This window comes from Sorex araneus, chromosome 1, assembly GCF_027595985.1.
Source record: "Sorex araneus isolate mSorAra2 chromosome 1, mSorAra2.pri, whole genome shotgun sequence".
Classification (NCBI taxonomy): domain Eukaryota; kingdom Metazoa; phylum Chordata; class Mammalia; order Eulipotyphla; family Soricidae; genus Sorex; species Sorex araneus.
This window is the reverse complement of record NC_073302.1, coordinates 284,261,493-284,281,910: the sequence shown is the minus strand read 5'-3', so window position 1 is coordinate 284,281,910 and position 20,418 is coordinate 284,261,493. Positions and strand designations below refer to the sequence as shown.

The 20,418-nt window shown below is 39.8% G+C and overlaps 1 protein-coding gene and 1 pseudogene across 3 annotated transcripts in view; both read right to left on the bottom strand.

Moving 5' to 3' along the window:
* GPC5 (glypican 5) overlaps window positions 1-20,418 on the bottom strand; it is a 1,500,378-nt gene that overhangs the window by 1,472,912 nt on the left and 7,048 nt on the right. The window lies entirely within an intron of this gene.
* On the bottom strand, window positions 8,395-8,473 carry LOC129401141 (U2 spliceosomal RNA; annotated as a pseudogene).

Genomic DNA, 20,418 nt, shown 5'->3' with positions numbered 1-20,418 from the left:
TATTTTAAATTATTCTTCAGTTATTTTATTTCAAGTATTAACTATAGATTCACATTTTATTTTAAATTATTCTTCACTTGATTTGGACACTTTATAAAAATATTCAACTTGGAATCTTTTGTAAAAATGTATTGGCATACAGTAATTTTTGAAGTGCATATATGTGTGTAAATATGCAAATATTTATGTATATACATAAACACTGCTATGTACTATCCTGAAAATATTTTACTCACAGTAATATACCTTCTAATTTTCAGTATTGTGGAGTAACACTTTTCTCAGTGTCCTTTCAATAATTCTTTCTGACCATAGATTTGAATTTTAAGTGCTAAAATTTATAAATTTTACCATTATTTAAATTCAATATAGCTACCACAACTTTGTCCATCTCTGTGCCTTATAAATTAAGACTCAAAATCTGGCATGGAGGCTCAGAATCCATGCATATAAAACTTGTACTATAATGCTTCAAGTCTCTTATTCAATATTTATTACATAATTTCTGAGATTCCCTTTCCCCTATTTTTTGGTCTCTCATCATGAATGTTTTATTACTCACCGGCTCTTTTGACCTCTATCTTTCATTCTTCTTTGTGTTCACAATGGACATTTTGTTAGTATTTTCTTCATAATTCATAATTCAGGAAAAATTCCTCAAGCTATTCTAATAACTCAGGTTCTGACTAGTCATTCGCAGTCCATGCTGCTTTAAGAAAACCAATTTTGTCTTCAAGAATTCTGTCCCAAGAGATAAGACAATGTTATATAATGACCTACTATGGTCCTTGCATCACAAAACCAACTGTGGATGAAGGGATGAAGGCGGGAAGAGGGGAGATGAATGAAGGCTGGACTAGAGGTTCCAGGGACAGTGGTGGAGGGTCATAGTTACTTTGGTGATGGTGGAATGCAGTGATATTGTACAACAATACCACAAATTTTTACAATATTGTAACCATTCAATTCATACAATCATAAATACCCCTCATAACTGTGAGACATGGATTTTTAAAGAGGATGAGGAAATTGAGGCAAGGAAATTGTGAAACACAGCTAAAACAAGTCTGAGGCCATCTCAACAGCTCACCAGATACTTGTCAAGTCAGGACAAATCCAGCGTCAAGTTTAATCTAAAAAGTTACTATGACACCTATCAAACAAGAAGAATGGTTGAGTCACAAAATATCTCCACCTTCTCTCATTTTTGTATAAAGTGACATGTTCCTGTTTGGCATGTCTTTGGTATTCATTAAATTCTAGGTCTGTTACCACAATAGTCGAGGCTGACTTGGTATACTCTAATTACTCCTTCCATAACAGTCAGGAAAACAGTCAGGAAAACTTCACAAGCATGTAAAGGGGCTTTGGCCTGGTCACATCTAGCATTACATACTAACTTACCTGAACTGTCAGACACCACTGTATTTCTGTATTTCTACAAGGACAGATCTCCTTGATAGTTTGTTTCTTTCTGGCCAGAAAGAGTGTAGTTCAACTATTCCACATGGGTCTTTCCCATCAATTAATAATCTCACCTAGTTACTTAAGTTCTCTCTCGCCCTCCATAATCTATTCTAGAAGAACCCATAGAAGATACTTTGTTCTTTACTTGTTCTCTAATAACTGCTTAGAATCATGTACTAACTGCATTACCCTTCCAAGTGGCTATTAGAAAACTCAGAGCCAAAATATTCAGCCTATACCAAATGGTTTGATGTCTTACTCTTCTGGCATATATTTCATGCCTTGTTCTTATTTCTTACCTCACATTCTTTTTCCTACACTTATTTTGATATTACTTCCATCCATGGATTCATATTACTTTTTTCTACTATGATTTTCATGCTATACGAACTTTCATACATTACATGAATAGCAGAAGAGATAGGCTATAAATACATAGATAAAACAAATCTCTGGGAAGGAGAGATCAGACAGTGGGTAAAGCACTTGCCTTCTATGCGGCCAACCCATGTTCTATCCCTGGAACTCCAAATGATCCCCCACACCCTGCCAGGAGTGATCCCCAAGTGCAGAGCCAGGAGTAGGCCCCAAACACCTCTGGGTGTGTCCCCAAAACCCAAATATAATAAAACTGAATCTATAGCTAACTGAAAACAATTGAGACAATGAATGGCTTGACTCCTTCTGGCTCAAATTATTAGTTCCTTTAAAGTTTTATAACTCAGTCACAAATAGGATCCTATAGTAAGTATGAGACTATATTAACTGTGCAGTAAAAAGCATATGTCAAATGAATAGCTGCACATAACAGGCAATATAATTAAGGTCACTCAAAGAGCCATGAATTCAAGGTCAATATGTTCCTCTAGAACATCCTTTACAACGGATTTCAGCTGGCTGTACAATTTAAACATGACATGGGAAATAGCGTTAGAGTTTCCTGTTACACGATAAGTAGAAGAAAGATACTACGCTCATACTGAATTTACCACTTTAACAATTTTTAAATCTTTTCATCTGTGCTACCACCATTCTAATCTCAAACCTAGATAAGAAGTCTGAAAGGGGTAGTCTACAGAGAAGAAAGGTCTTTTTAAAATGCAAATCTGATCCTGGTACTTATGCTTAAAGAATGCCAGCAATTTCTGCTGCTGATGGGATGGAGTCCAAAATCTTCAGCACAGCCCAAAGTCCTCAGCTGGCATCGCTCATTGTGGAGGCAGCTGCTGCCTCTGCACTTGTCCCTCACCTTTTTAACCTATAGACAAGACCATGAAGTAGATACAAAACTAGCTCGCAGAAAGAATAACCAATTATAGTGATGCTTCGCAAAATTGAGTTCTTGCAGACCGTGATCTGAATTAGTTGTTTAATTTTTTTTGTCATGTCAGTCCTAGAGACTTCCTTCTCCCCTCACCACTCCTTACTAAATACATATACCAAGCTAACTTGTGAATTTTGAGTTAATTAAGACAAGAGGTATTAAGTATCATGCTAAGTGAAATGGAAAATATCATGCTAAGTGAAATGAGTCAGAAAGACAGGGACAGACATAGAAAGATTGCACTCATTTGCGGAATATAAAGTAACAGAAGGGGAGACTAACACCCAAGAATAGTAGAGATGAGTACCAGGAGGATTGCTTCACAGCTTGGGACCTGGCCTCACATGCTGGGGGAAAAGGCAGCTCAGATAGAGAAGGAACCACCAAGTAAAGAGTGCGTGGAGGGCCCGCTCAGGATGGGAGATGCGAGCTGAAAGTAGTACACTATAGACGAACATGATGGCCACGCAATACCTATATTGCAAACCACAACACCCAAAAGGAAAGAGAGCAAAAGCCCTGCCACAGAGGCGGGGGCAGGGGGAGGGGAGGCTTGGGGAGAGGAGGTTTTGGGGGAGGGATACTGGGATCATTAGTGGTGGAGAATGGGCACTGGTGGAGGGATGGGTACTGGATCGTTGTATGACTGAAACATAAGCATGAAAGTTCGTAAGTCTGTAACTGTACCTCATGGTGATTCATTTTAAAAAATTTTAAAATTTTTAAAAATTGCAAAAAAGATAAGATGTGTTTATCCATTTCTCATCACTAGAGATTTCTTTTATGAATCTGCTATTTATTCTCCAGCTCTCAAAACGCATCCCTTTCCTTGACTACTATAAGACCACTAAATTTTCTTTTCTCCTCATTCTCAGAAATTTCTGCTTGTACAATTTTTATCTTTCAATTCAGTTCCTCATCTATTCCCAAGCACTAACCTACTATGCTTGCCAAATATTCCCAAGCATTAAAACACTCATCTGTGACAAATGTTTCCTATATCAATGCTGTGCTCTAAAGTGATATTTGGACCCATATCTTAACACCGCGATATATAAGAGCAGAGTCAATACGGTCATGCCTGGACGCTGGAGTGATAGTATAGCAGGTAGGGCATTTGCCTTGCACGTGACCAACCTGGGTTCAATTCCCAGCATCCCATATGGTCCCCCGAACACCACCAAGAGTAATAACTCCTGAGTGCAAAGCCAGGAGCAACCCCTGTCTATCTCTGACTATGACCCAAAAAGCAAAAAAACAAAAATATCATCATGCCTGACCTTCTGTCCACAAGTGTCTCTAATCTCTGAAAGTTACTTAAACAAACAAACAAACAAACAAAACCCTATGGTCATACATCTTATTTTCCTTTCAAAGGTTCTAATAATTCTACTTTTTAAATCTCTTCATATATCCACTCACAATCTCTAGAAGGACTTTTCCAACTGACATTAAAACAAAACAGAAGCAAAATAATTCCTTGGGTAGGGGGAGAAGTATGCAGAGCTCTTGCCTTGTGCCTGCCAACCCAGGTTGATACTCCGAATCCCATATAGTCCCCTGAGCACAACCAGGAGTGGTCCCTGGGTGCAGGGCCAGCGGTAAACCTTAAGCACTGCTGAGTGTGCCCCCTGCCCCCCCTGAAAAAATTAAAAGAAATCAGAGCTGGAAAGAGTAGGGGGGGTAAGGTACCAGTTTATCCCCAGCACCAGCTGAGTTATTTGAATTCTTCCAGGAGTGACCCCTAAACACAGCCAGGAGTAAGCCCTGAGAACCACCCAGTGTGACCCAAAGCCCCCTCAAAATAAAAAAATGAAAGAATCCAATAAAAAAAAGCTAGAAAGTAGGAATACTTTCCTAATATCAAATAGAGTTTCTCAATTATAATGCTTCTCGGAGTTTTAATTATAAGAACAGGTACTGTGGCGTCTTCTGTTTTCATTTTTGGGCCACACTCAGATGCACTCAGGAATCACTCCTGGTGAGATTCAGGGGAGCTGAGGAGGTTCCTGGGGGAATGAGCCCATATCGACCACGTGAAAGCCAGTCACCTTACTCACTCTACTATCTTTCTTCCCTGGTCGTGGGAAAAAAAATATTCTGAATGCAGCATTTCCTTCAAGCCAGGGAGATCCCCTTTTTTAAGACCATTAAGGAAAGAGCTAGTAGAATAAAATTCGGCAGAGCAAGCTGGGGTGAAGTTTGTTGATAATCAATTTCTTAAGTCAACTTAAGCAGAGTGTTTACCAATGACGTATTTCGAGAAATATCTAACGTTCAATGTTGCAGGTCGGAGACAGCAGCCTATGGCATTAATGAGCCCTTAAACTCCCTTTCTCACGGGATTACTTAGGAGAGGCTGGGTCTTCCTTCTGCCTTGCTAAAGTGCAGAGCAATTTCCTGTTCCTTATTTTGATTAATAAATCAAATGAATTCATCAAATATTGATTAAACACCTGTTCTGTACAAGACACTGTAATAGTTATTAAGGACACCAAGGAGAGAATTTAGTTTTGTCCCTCTAGGGCTTAGTCTGGGGGGGGAAACACACTTATAAAAAATTTAATTACTGTGACAAAGTGTTATAAAAAGAATATGAGCTAAATTCTATGAGAATACAGAAAAAGAAATGATTTCTCCTTCCTGGATAGAAGAGAGAGAGAGAGAGAGAATGTGTCAGAGGTTTTGAGCAATTGCTTAGTTTTTAACTACATACTCTACAGTTTCTTTATATTCCTCCCCAAGGAAAGTACAGTTTTAAAAAAAAATTCCTGGTTTATAAAGACAAACTTGAACTCATTGTGCTTAAATTTGTCAAAGTTCACAAAGCTAAAGAGCAAAACAAATTTAAATTCAGATTGGCTAGATAAAATTGGAGGGTATAATACACCTGAAACAGATGTGCCAAGAGACAAAATGGCTTAAGCATTACGGCTCATTGTAAAAACACAAAACGCTGAGATATGGCTGAAATGGAATGTCGGGTCTACGTGTGATGTAGGTTGGGCTAAGTTGTTTGGAGCTGTAAAGTTCTGCGCGTTTTCCCTCCTCGCAGGTTAATAAACAAGCTCGTTAGTGTTCCGTGGGCTCTGGCAGAAGACTCAGCCCCCAGACAAGCAGCAAGAGTGTTTTGCAAGTGACCCTGCTTTCCAGGGACTCGCAAAGGGTACCTGCACTTTGTGGAGTGCTCCGTGAGGGAGGAATATCGGCCTTATGGGCATCTGTCACTTTTTCAGCCAGCCAAAACATTCCTGCTTTTTGTCCTGGGAGAAACAACTCATCAAGGTGGGCCGCTGTGAACAGAAGACTGAGAAATCGGTCGAGCAATGGCTCAAGTAAACCCTGGCCTTGCACTCCTGGCCTCATCTGTAAAAATATGCAGAATTCTTAGGGCTCAAGCTGGATTTTTTTTTCTCCCCGAAAGATAGTAAGCAAGGACAGTATAGAAGAACCTTGAGTGACAAGACTGGAAAAGTAAACAGTCTAGTGCCAATTTCCTATCCTCCCTGCACCTCTGCCCTTCCTTTCTCTTCACTGTCCCTTGTCAGGTCTTAATATATTTCTAAAGCATTCCTTTTCAAATTCAAGACCATTTTTGCTAGGCTTCGGTCACTTGAATCTGAAAAGTGTGAATAGATAGCCAGGGTTCTTGGATTCATCGCTCCGAAACACAACCTTTGAAGCAAGGTGAAAATGTGGTTTTCAGTGAACACTAGACAGGAAGCAAAGCCCAAGAGAGAAACGCTGTTTCTGCTGCCCTTACAAATGATTGGACTGAAGGGTAACCTTAGAAATAAGTCCTGAAGGTGTAGGTAATTTAAAGAGCTTCCTTGGGTCCAGGGATACTGTAAAGGACCATTTTCTTTCTGGGAGTTCCGACCTAAAAACTGCCCCTTCCAGACGAAGACGGTACATAAAGCAAAAGTGGCCAGATATATGAAGGGTTCAAGAAGGTACATGAAAGGCCAGCACTTTCAGGATAAAGAGCAGCCAGAGTGCTTCCATTGCTGCCTTTACACTCAAGCACAGACATTCTGAAGGCTCTCACCAGAAGGAATTTAGAGTTATCACCATTGTCTGTTTCTCCTACAAGTGCAAATCACACTCATTGATGAATTGTACATGCTATTAAACTAAAACTTCTGATTGAAGTCACCATCTTTTTCTTTTGTAGGGAAATAGGAGTGGGGGGCACGCTCAACTATGCTCAGAGCTTCATTCCTGGTCCTGGCTTTGCATTCATGAGTCACTCTAGAAAGGGGTCAAAGGATCACTCGTGGTGTCAGGGATCAAACCTGGGTTGGCCACACTCAAGCAGACACTTTACCACTGTACTATCTTATCCAACTGACAAAGTTAGGATTTTCAAGGACTAGAAAGTCATAGAAACTGTGAAGTATATCATTTCTTATGCTTTTTCTCCTTCTTTTACTTCTCGTCTAAGTAGTCTGAATGGCAGCGTGTGCAACTTATTTTCATTTATGTTCATATATTTGGTGTATGTTCATATGTTTGTTTATAAATTAGTAAGCAGAAAAAATCCTTACCATAGTTTTTTATAAAGATTTATAAAGATTATAAACATTTTATAAAGATTTTATAAAGCCTTTTATGAATTGATAAGCAAAAAGAAATTCAGACCAACCATAGTTTTGGTTTTTTGCAACAAAGTTAAAAGTCCTTGGTTCTACTCTGGTTATATAGCTTTTATCCCTTAGTTTAACATTCACGTGATTAATCATAACTTATCATGAAGCAGACTATCATGTACCATGTAGCATATTAGCTATGATTTTTAATATGAATGTATGCAATTATTGATCTATATGTTCACTTAAGCTCGTCCAAATAATTTCTTGAAATTATTTTTCATAATTATTTCTATATAACAGGCATACAGAATTTATATTTTGAGCAATAACTGCAGAATATCCCCTGAATATGTACACAATCTTCACCAGTCTTCTCTCTCAGCATTTGTATGAGTATTCTATTCCCTATAATCACAGTTAGCATTAGCTATCAGTATTTTCATCTTTAGCAATAAGATATTCCTAAGAAATTGCTTGTTCTCTGATAATGTTGAATTCAATCATTTTCACATAGCCTTATTAGACATTTTATGTCATTTGAATTTTCTTTTAAGTCCATTTCCCATCTCACTTAGAATATTAGCATCTTTGTTTTCTTTTTATGAGCACGTTTCTGATTAAAGATGCTAACCTTTTGATTGCTATGCCTCACATTTATTTCACTGTGATGTTTATCTTTTTATTTTATAGAAATTACATTTCCATCATAATAATTTTTTAAATAAAGGCAATGAGAAATCACTGAAGAATTTAATTCAAGAAATAAAGGCATGGTTTGAGTTTTACTGGGAAATGAGCCACCAAGAGCCAAGAGTAGAGGGTTACTTAATCCCATCATAACCACATAACCACGTGTAAACTTATATATATGTATTTTCTGCAACACTGGGAAGGTAAAACCTTTTAGGGAAACAGAAAATGTATGAATTTCTATTGAATCTTCATTGTTTATTTTATATCATTTCTCACATATTGTTAAAACTTTTAGTCCAACACAGACTCCAAAGTTATTTAGAGTTGAAAAAAAAATTTGAGTTGTAATTTGCTTCTCATACTACACTTGATCTTAGCCAAAAGGCCGAGAAGCAAAGTGGCCACTCGACGTCTTGCAGTCTAGCCCACTGATGTGCCCAAAGCAGCACACGTGTGCTTGGTTTTAACATACTTGCTTGTATTCTCTGATATACATTCTCAGTCCCTCTCAGAGAGCCCAGCAAGCTACTGAGAGTATCCCACCATATGGAAGAGCCTGGCAAGCTCCCCGTGGCATACTCAATATGACAAATACAGTAATAATAACAGGTCTCATTCCCATGACCCTGAAAGAGCCTCCAATCATTGGAAAAGAGGAGTAAGGAGAGGCTACTGAAATCTCAGGTCTGGGACAAATGGAGACGGTACTGGTACCCGCTCGAGCAAATTGATGAACAACGGGATGATAGTGAAACAGTGATAACCATGTTCTAGATGATATTATGGTGGTGGAAATAGTGGTGGGCAGAGTAATTGAAGAGACTTTCTTTTGTGAAATAAAATCTAGAGATTGTGTGTCTGCTGAATGTGCTGAGCAGGTATTAAAACTACTGTGTCATTGTGGGATGTTACCAATTTAGTCCTTTTCCTTCTGAAACATACAGTTAGCCACCACCAGTATTGTTCATAAAATTTTAAGAGGAAAAAGGGGAAAATAAGCAATTAATCATCTAAAGCATAATCATGAGGCAACTGAATGTAACTAGAAAAAAACATTACTGATGGGAATTGTAACAATATTATTAATTAACTGAACAGGTTTTTATTTCTATACCTTTTAATTACAAATCATTTCTGAAACCATGGGTGTAAACAGTATACAAGGTTTTGTTTAGAGAATAGAATAGCTGGGTATTTTCAAATAGGGTTATTGAGTGAAAACTTTGATAAGCACAAGGATAAGAATGCTATTATGGATACAATAAACAGTAGCTAATAAATTAAGGAAGGAAGTGTTAATACTTCTTGGGGGTTTCCTAAATAATCAGGCCCAAGTATTATCAAGAAAGTCATTTACTTAAGGATTGGAAGCTGGATTAATAGTTCAGTGGGTTCAATCCCCATATGGTCCTTCATGCTTTGTCAGGAGTGATCTTTGAGCACACAGCCAGGGGTCAGCCCTAAGCACAGTCAGGTGTCACCCCAAAACAAACAAAATTATGATGCAAGTTCATTCTTAAGGTCTATTTCACTTAAGTCTGGCAACAGGGATGTCTGAAGCTAGGTCACATGAGGTGATGTTTGGACTGGTTGCCACGTTTCATTCAGGTATCAAACACTGCAGACAGAAGACAGGGTTACAGGGCTACAGGGCAGGTGCCCACTGTCATGTCAGCCCATGATCCACTGTCTGTTCCCAAACAGCACACTCAGGTTATATACCTTCACCCAAATTCTCAACATGGCGCCTCTAAGCCAGAAAAGTCAGTATGATTCAAAATAGGTCCCACTGGGGCAAGAGGAGAAAGAAATTAGCGAAATCCTGAGAGAGTTGTCAGTTTACTTGACAGGAACTGTGTTTCCAGGGAAAGGGACACTGACAGCCTGCAGTGAGTCCCCTAGGTGAGATGTGGAGGCCACCACACTCTCTTCTCCAGCCATGCCTGTTTTCTACTGTCCCCAGGGGCTAGGGTCAGATCAGGGTGGAGAAGCAAAGTGAAGAGCAAGCCGAGACAAGTGGCACTTGGTAGCACATTCCCCCGGGTGCCATTCATCAGACAGAAGGAAACATCTTCTTCCCCATACTGGGAACACACAGGGATGCATCAGTTCAAACTCTGATAGAAACACTGTAGCGAAGAAAATCCCATTCACATGATGAAGTCATCACATGTGGGAGAGACTGCATGCGTTTTACTCAGCTATCGGCCAAAGCAACTCTTTCCATAGCTAGAGAGACTGGCTTTAAAATGTTTAGTTAGAAATACTGGTTGAGGGCTGGAGCGATAGCACAGCAGGTAGGGCATTTGCCTTGCACGCAGCCAACCAGGATTTGATTCCCAGCATCCCATATGGTCCCCTGAGCACCACCAGGGGTGGTTCCTGAGTGCAGAGCCAGGAGTAACCCCTGTGCATCACTGGGTGTGACCCAAAAAGAAAAAAAAATACTGGTTGAGAAAATGTTTAACTAAACCATGTTTAATGGATTTTAAAATGTTTGATTGGCTGAACTAGAGAATTCGGTTTAAAAATGTCTTTGAGGGACCAGGACAATTGTACCGTGGGTGGACCAAATTGCCTAGCCCCTGTCTGATCCCCAGAACCACACATGGTCCCCCACCAGTAGTGATCCCTAAGCACAGAACCAGGATTACACCCTGAACACTGCCAGTTGTGGCCCCAAAACAAAATATTAAACAAATAAAATTTTTACAAACGTTTTGAGTGCTTATACTATACAATTTGAACAAAATATTACTTTTGCTTTTATCATAAAACTATTAAATAACAAATGACATAATGTATCAACTAAAAGCATAAAAGCACTGGCTGTTCCCAACAGTCCAGAATGAATACTTTGAGGGTACGTGTGATATTTCTTAGTAGAAAGATATTTCAAAATGTATTAGCATAAGAAAAAGAAAATTTCGACCATTATCTCTCTGCTTGCTGCCTAATCCAGAATAAAGAATGTTTCTTTTATTGACTGTCTATTTATTTATGTCTTGGAGTCATACCCAGTGGTGCTCAGGAGTCATTCCTGCAGCACTCAGGGGACCATGCAGTGCCTGGGACTGGACCCAGGTCTCCTGTGTACAAAGCATGTGCTCAATCCTTTGAGATTTCTCTCCTACTGAAGAACTGTCTTTTCTGTGGTTTTTGTTTGGGGTTTCGGGGCCCATATCCAGCTGTGCTTAGGGGTTACTGTCTGGTCTCTGCACTCAGTCACTCTTGGGAGTAAGTGCTTGGGGGACTATAAGTAGCGCCAGAGATCAAACCCAGGTTGGTGGTGGTAAGCAAGGCAAGTGTCTTACCCCCTGTACTATCTCTCAAGCTGCAAAATAACAATTTAAACATATCTAAGAACACTTGCAAGAGAATTGTGTCGCATCTGTGGAGAATATTATTGCTCATGAAGCTCTTTCACAAATCTTGTGGTCCTTGACGCATAGACACCAGCACATACCACTGGTGGCTCACACTTTAATGTGGCTTAATTAATGCAAATTGCAGTGCCTGCATCAACATGTTAATAAATAACTAAATAGATAAATAAATAAATAAATAAATAAATAAATAAATAAACAAACACTGAAGGGAAAAGGGAAAAGACTTATCACAATCCCTGTAAGAAGCAAAACATTTCCTTAGAAGCTGAACAATTTGCTCAAGGTCATCCTAGCCAGTGATGGGGCCAAGACTAAGCTATTTTAAAATAACCAATTCTGTGTTATTCATTTGGATTTCTCTCCCAACAGATGATGATGCACACCTTTCTGCATACCTACTGGATATCCATCGATCTTCTTCAGAGAAGTGTGTGTTCATTTCCACTCCTCATTTTTCCAATAGGGTGCTTTGACTTTTTAGTTGCTGATCTTTGAGAGTGCTTGGCACATCTCAGATATTAACCCTTTATAATGATGTGTGGGGTAGAAACATTCTCACTCACTTAATCGGGTGCCTTTTCGTTTTCACCTGTATTTCTTTTACCACACAGAAACTTTTTAATTTGATGTAGTCCGTGTGTGTGTGTGTGTGTGTGTGTGTATCTGTGTGTGTGTTTGATTTCTGTTACGTATGCCAAAGAAATCATTTCATTAAAAATACCATAGTGGGGGTATGGTGCCGCCAACAGGTCAACCAGTACCTGCAGGGTGAGTGCATCAGCAGCCTGATGGTGCCTTCAGGCTTCCTGAACTCCAGAAATGTCGCTGTGCCTTTGGCTGGACCCCAACAACTTGGGAACAAGTTTACCAAGAAATTAAATGGCCAAAAGTTGGGTATGTGGGAGCCACACCCACAAACCACCTCCAGCTCAGCTATACAAGCTCATTTGTTGCCATATTTCAGAGACCCATAGATAAATCTCAAAAGAGATCAAAAGCCACAGTTAATCTCGAGCGTATGCATGGCTGAACAGACTGGGGTAAATCGGAGGGAGGCAGGTTGATCTGTGCCTGCCCAAGCAGAGCCCCCAGCAGCCACTTGCTTCCAAATCCAAAGCTGCCACCATACCCCCAGCCTGACTCCACCGTCTCAGGACGGACCTCACCAAGAAAATTTGGGTATGCGGGTTTTGTGACTGAAATCTCCAGGCTTTTACAGAGTTGGGTGGGCTGCCACCCCACCACTTCCCAATACACATGGAAGCACTGGTAGTCACCCCCACAAGCCAACTCCAGTGCCACCCTGTAAGCTCTATTACTGGCCTTGCTTCAGAGGCCCATGAATAAATCCTGAAAGAGACCAAAAGTCAGAGACACAGAAGCAAGGCCCAGAAGACACTACAGAGCTGAAGATCTCTCCAGGCCCCATACTGAGCCAATTTCACGGGGCACCCCAGATGGAGCACCCCGGATAGAGCAAGTGCAGTCTCCCCTCCTCTTCCAGATGGAATCCCAGCGACCTCTTGGTCTCGACTTCTTCCATAAGCAAGGACCAGGGTAGGTGGGGTCCAGGACTAAATCTCCATGCTGCATGGTGGCAGAGGTGCTGGGTTGTGTCCCTGCCCAGCTCCCCGCCTGCTCATCATCTGCCTGGCTGTCACCCCCACGAAGTGCCTCCGGGCACCATCTTGGTGCAACAACAGCCCCCGGTCCAGAGACACACAATTGAAACCCAAAATGGATTAGTGCCCTACAGAAATCTCTCTGGAACCCAACCATCTACAATCTAGGATTTCAGAAGCAGAAGGCCGTGGCATCCATGATATTCAACATGAGCAAGGGACCATTCATGATCGAGCATCTGCCCCTGACAGGCAGGCTTAAATGGAGGTAGGAAAATTCAAGCAAAACATACTGCCCAAAAGTAGAGAGAAAGTATTGGGGAAATTATCTGCCATGGAAGTAGGGTGAGGACTGAGATGTGGGCGGAGGGATATACTGGGGACACTGGTGGTGAAAAGTGTGCACTGGTGGAGAGATGGGTGTTCAATCATTATATTTCTGAATCTCGAACATGAAAGATTTGTAAATGTATTTCACAGTGATTCATTAAAAAAATAATTAATGTGGAGTTCATGCCCAATTCAATCAGCTTAATCAATGGCTGAGTAAATAACAGTATTTCTACATTAAAAAATAAAATGCCATAGTGGCCTAAATCTTAGTGATTTCTGCTTATGTTTTCTTCAATAAACTTTATGGATTCTAATCTTATCTCAAGGTCTTTGATCAGCTTTGAACTGACATTTGAGTGAGGAGGGAGGTATCATCTCACACCAGTGAGAAGGACTCATATGATAAAGACTGGAAACAACTCCTGTGGGCAGGGATGGGAATGGCATCTGGTTCAACTCTATGGAAACAGCATGGGGGTTTCTTTTAAAACTAAGAGCTTCCATTTGACCCAGCAATTCCACTTCTCGATATCTACCCCACAAAACATACATTCTAAAGGATTCTGAAGGACATATGCACAGCACTGAGCATGGAGGCATTTAGTAAGATAGAGAGGGTATGGGATCAACACAGTTGCCAATAACAGATGAATGAATAAGGAAGGCACTATATATATACATATACATATGTATGTATATGTATATGTATTGTATATATGTATATACATATGTCGTCCCATTGTTCATCAATTTGCTGGAGCAGGCACCAGTAATGTCTCCATTGTGACACTTGTTACTGTTTTTGGCATATTGAATACACTAATGGTAGCTTGTCAGGCTCTGCCGTGTAGGCGGGATACTCTCAGTAGCTTGCCAGGCTTTCCAAGAGGGACAGAGGAATTGAACCTGGGATGGCCATGTGCAAGGGAAACGCCCTACCCGCTGTAATATATATATATATATATACACATGTAGTGGAATACTATGCACTGCATGAAATGATACCATCAGGCAATTTGCTGTAGCTTGGATGGAACCAGAGGATATAGCATCAAGTGAAGTGAAATAAAGGTCAATATCAAATGATCTTATTTGTCTGTGGTATACAGAACAACATTACAAGGGAATACAAGATACCAAAGTTGGGCAAATTCTTGTCCCTTGATTATAGAAATGAAAATGATAGAGAAGAAAAATGGAGATAGAAAAGGCAGATTGGAGATAACAGAGGCAAGAACCAGAAGCAATGGAACCCACTGGTGGTACACATGTTCGGTATATGTATATATCTGAATCACAGAGCCATTAGAACTGAAGAAGAAGACTCAAACTACAAAAATTAATCTCAACAATGTTCCTGTAAAGAGACAGGCTTAAGAGGAGGGGTGTGGCAAAAACCTGGAGACAGTGGTGAAGGGAAGTTGATGCTTGTTGACAATTCTAGTGGTGGGACTGGAATTGAACAATTGTACACCTGAAAATCTAGTATGGACACAATTGTAAATCACAGTACCTAAATTTAGAAAAGTGTATCTGAAAAATTGTTTGATATTCACCAAAATACACAACCATAAAATGGGACACATTATAACTTAAAATGTCCATATATTAATTTCATATAATATTTTAAAGTTTTGTCCTATCTACCATTTTTTCACTATATGTTAGATAGATCAGAGTGAATTAAATATCATATCTAATAATCATAAGAAGATGTCTGCTCCTCACACAGAAAAGTAAACTAAAGCGTTTCTAAAGTTCTTGACAATACAAACACCTGACAACAAATAGTGCCTACAGAACTCATGAGGCTCAGCTTTTTGACTCTTTCCATGTTATTCCTATTTCTTTCACTCTTTAAATTGATCAAAAAACCTTTTTTTCAAAAATGACTTTTTTCCCCAGAGTAAAATGTATTCAAGCCTGGTGAGAACAGGCTGTTAATCTCTTTATTTTATTGACCTATTTCAGTTTCAGCTCATTAAACACAGACATTTTCGATGATCAAAAGAAAATGAACCAAATGTAACTTGGTGTAACCTTACTAAATAAGAGAGTTGTTCAAAAAGCAAATAAATCTGAACAGGTAATTTAACACTGACAGACTTCCATTTACAGAAAATATATGGAAGGAACAAGGGCATTCAGAAATAATTTTTACATTAACTTGATCACTCTGTGTGCTTTTCGCCTAACTCCACTCTAGTCCTGACTTTCCCCAAAATAAATGCTAAATAAAACATGAATTAAAGTTGCCTAAAACTTTAAGACAAGCAAAAGCAAAAGATGGAGCTCTGAAGATAGCTACAGAGATCATTCAATTGTAATGCTACATAAAATTATTAAAACTAAAATAAATGCTGTTATCCTGGAGCAGGAGAGAAAAATAGCAATTTAAATCCATTATCCTAGTAGGAGTAATAAAACTTTTTAATCGTGAAACAAAAGTGTTTACTAGCTTTTACATTTGCATTTGTCAAAATGACTACTGAAACACTGAATAGCTAAACTTTTCAAAATATGCAGAACCATATTAAAGGTAAAATTTTCTTAATACTTCTTGTAAAACATCCTAAATAACCAACTTCGCTTCATATAAGAATGTTTTAACATATCATTGAAAAGAAGCGCAAAAGACTAGGTATTCATAAAAGTGAAATTTGGGAATTGTTTTATTTAGGGGAGTGGAGAGAGGAGCTGCACCTAGCAGTACTCAGGATATACTCCGAACTCTGTGCTCATAGGTAATGTCCCTGGCAGTGCTCAAGGGACCATATGAAAGAGACTGAACTGAGATCAGCTGCATTCAAGGCAAGCACCTGAATTCCCTGTACATTCTCTCCAGCCCCTGGAGACGTTTTAAAGACAAATTATCTAGGCATGGGAGACATCCTAGTCACTAGAACATCTTCAGAACAGGCATCAGGGGCCCCAGGCAATGTGTGGAGCACAATCCTGGTCCCCAACAGTGCAAGCAATTTCCAGCCACATTACAGCGTCGTAGGGATTAGCATCACAGCAAAAGACTAAAGTGTGTTTCCCCCTACATCTGCCCCAAGTTCCTGGTGAGCATCTCAGAGACACCCCCCACCACCACCACCCACCACCCCCCACGCACACAAGCACATCCCTTAGCCCGCAGTAGAGGCAAAATAACCACAAGCACCACAATGAGTGAGCAACCTCTGGTGAGAGACTCAAGTAAGTGTGTGAACACCACAAACCCGGTGAGCAACACAACCAAGTATCTGTGTGATTACTGGTCATTCCAACATCCATAGAGGGAAGGAAGGGGAGACAGAAATCCCCCAAATATAAATCAGACCAACTAGCGCATGTCATGCTTTGTGATTTATCACTAATAACTTGTTTATTCTGAAAATCCACAATCTCCTTGGCCCAACTAGAATCTGGGTTCCAAGTCAATATCACAACCCTACCAGTTAAAGAATCATTCCATACATGTGTGGTATGAACTCATTGTCCACATAAAATTCTCAAGGGTGGGAGATGGGGAACGGGAATCATTTTCTAATTCCTCATAATTAATTCTCTCATGCAGAGAGATTATAGTGCAAGAAATATATGCCACTGAAATGCAGACTACTAATCCAGAGCCAAATGCAAGTGACATTTGGTCACCTTTATTTTTCTCCATTATCCAGATCATAGATCAATGAATGCTCTAAGGCAGAGCTACATTGACTACATGAAGACGGAAAGAGAGAAAACAAAGCCTGCAAATGAATCCCTTAAATGTTAAGTCATTTTCTCTTGCTTCAAGGACATTTGAGGGAAATTTCTTCCAGACATGTGCATGGCTGTGCATTTATCTATTGCAAAAATCAGAGAGGTACACAGTCAACCCTGATTCTCTTCCTGCAGCACTTGGTGACTTGAACCCCACTAGTTAAGGCTCAGTTATCACTGGCATAGTTGGGCCCAAGCAACACTACCTCCTCCAGCCCAGCTGGTCCAAGAATCTCAGGAAGGGGCCCTAGGGGTTCCGAGTCCCACCTGGGAGATTCCCCATCCTCCCTCCAAAAAAAATACATATAAATGAAAATAAAAACCTAGGTTCAATCTCTACACTGCATGTGACTACCCCAAGCACCATCAGGACTGAATCCCAATCACAGAGCTAGGAGTAAGCCCTGAACATAGCCCAGTGTGATTCAACCTCCAACTGCAAGAAAAAAAAGTTTTTTGGTTAGAGGTTTGGCAACTTTAAGAAACTTGTGGTGAAATTATTAACAACCCTGGCTCTCTCCCCTCCAGAGAAGACTGTGCTTGAATGGAAAAGAAAGCTTAAATGGGACACTTGATCTCTTTGCCTCCTCTTTTTTCTCAAAATAAGAACATTTCACCTCAAAAATTACAAACATCAGCAACATAAAAACAATTTACTCAGCATACCTAATCCCAGATCAGAATATATTCTTACAAGCTCATCTTCTACGTTTCTCATTCTACTAATAGCAACGATAATATAATTCGGGCTGAAAATATGACTTAGCAGCAAAGTATAGGCCTTGCATGTGTAAGATCTGATTCAATTCCCAACACCAGAAATAAATATTAAAAATATAATTAGATAACAAATTGAGTCTATTAAGATAACTACAAACTTAAGGTTAATCCTATAAACGAAATTTTATTTCTTTATGTTAGCCTAATTACAGAATAAAGAGAAGAACCAACCATAAACCCTTCTCTCACGTAGCCTACAGTCAGACAGAGAGAAAGAAATGCACTTAAAATGGGAGAATGGAACTCAAAAATGTATCTGGAGACTCAATTCCAATGGTAATGAAAAACAAAAGCAAAAATATACACTGGGACTCCATCAAAGTAAAATATTCTTGTACAGGGAAAGAAACCAGTACAAACACAAAATAGCAACCTACTAAATAGGAAAATACATTTACACATCATATATGTGACAAGGGGTTAATATCCAAAATATATCAAGAACTCAAACAACTTAAGAACATATTGAGAACAATCGACTCCCAAATAAGACTGATCTAAAAAGACATTTCTCCTAGGAAGAGGTACAGATGGTTCACAGGCACATGAAAAAATACTCAGCATCACTTATGGTTAGGAAATGCAAGTCAGAATTTCAGTGAGAATCACTTACATCAAGACATAAGAATGGCCTTTATCAAAAAGACACGTTGGGAGGCCCTCACCTATATTGAGCAGGATGCAAAGAAAAAATTACGTTCTCATAAAATGTCTGTGTAATGTAAACGTATTCAACACGGATATAAAATTGCATGAAGATTCCTTTAAAAATAGAACTATCATGTTCTTAATAATACCACTCTTGAGTATGAAAACACTGGTTTAAAAGAGTATATGTACTCCTGTGTTTATAGCAGCATTACCTGCATTCACCCAAACGTGGGACCTAGCCAATTGTCCAAGTATTGATAACCAAACAAAGAAACTGTGCCACATGTATTCCACAAAATACTGCTCAGCTATCAAAAAAAAATGAAACCCTGATTTTTGCAGTAACACGAAACTTGAAATGACTATACTAAGTGAAGAAAGTCATGAAGTGAAAGGCAATTATCAGGTGGTTTCACTCAGATGTGGACTATGGAGATGCAAAGCAAGCAAACACAACAAAATTAATTCCTGGATTCGGTAAAACTACTGTGGTTACAAAACAGAGTGAGGAGAAGGACAGGGGTCAAGCTGACAGCATGAATGGCAAATATTAACAGTGAGCGGGTGAGGCACATCCACACCCCAAAGTCTGAAGCTGCACTCCCCGCAACCTACACAGTATTGTAAAGCAATGGCAAACCAATACATCCCTTTAAATAACATTGTTGCTTTGCCTTTCTACCTTCTCTTAGGAATAACAAAAGGTTTCAGTTATATAAAAAAAAAAAACCTTATTACAAGATGCTAACAGAACTATTGCTATGTATCTGGTACGTTGGACGGTTTGAGACGGGACTTTACGGAGGTGGCTGTATGCCAGGTTGCTTGAGACAGGCTGCTCCACGCCACGGGAGCCCATCCAGAAACCGGCGCAGGACAAGAATTCAGGAAGGACACGCACAGGAGACGGAATGCTGTCGAGGTGCACCCCTGTCTGGGCGCCACTACCCCACAGCATCATCGGCTTCTCTGGGTCAGAGTGTTGAAGTGAAATGGCCTATAGCCTTCAGCGCCCTCGGAACTGTTTTATCTCGGACTAGCAGGTGGTAGGTGCGGTTTTGTGAGTAGCAAACCAGCGCTCAATGCTCAAACTACGTCAAGTTGAGCAATGACTCTAGCAACGAGATACTTCAAATTTTGAATTCGGCATTATTGGATTTTAGGCTCATGGATGAAGCTTAGTGTGAAGGAATTAAGAAATTATAAAGGACCAATCGTTAATCCATCTATGTAATACTGTAAAAAAAAATTTGAAGAATTCATGGTGGGCCAATGTGAAAGTACAGCGGGTAGGGTGTTTGCCTTGCATGTGGCCGATCCGAGTTCAATCCCCCGCATCCCATATGGTCCCCCAAGCACCTCCAGGTGTAATTCCTGAGCGCAAAGCCAGGAGTAACACCTGAGCATCGCTGGGTGTGACCCAAAATATATTAAAAAAAAGAAGAAGTCATTGTACACATACATGATGACTGGAGAGAAAGCACAGAGGGAAGGGAACAGCCTGCATACAGCTGATCTAAGTTCAATAGGATCCTCTGAGCCCTGCCAGAATGACCCTGAGCACAGAGATGGGAGTAAGGCCTGAGCACCACCAGATGTAGCCCAAACACTGACACTGATGTTGGAACACTGCTCTCCTGAAACTTGAATACTAATAACATTCTAAATCAGCACCTCAGTTTTAAAAAATAATCAGTTTAGAAAAAACATTTCAACTAGGTAAAATTCCCTATATTCTATGCATTTCACTGAGAATTTTTAGCTTCTTTTGGCATACATAGTATTTACAAAAGAAATAAAATTGCTACAAATCCTTC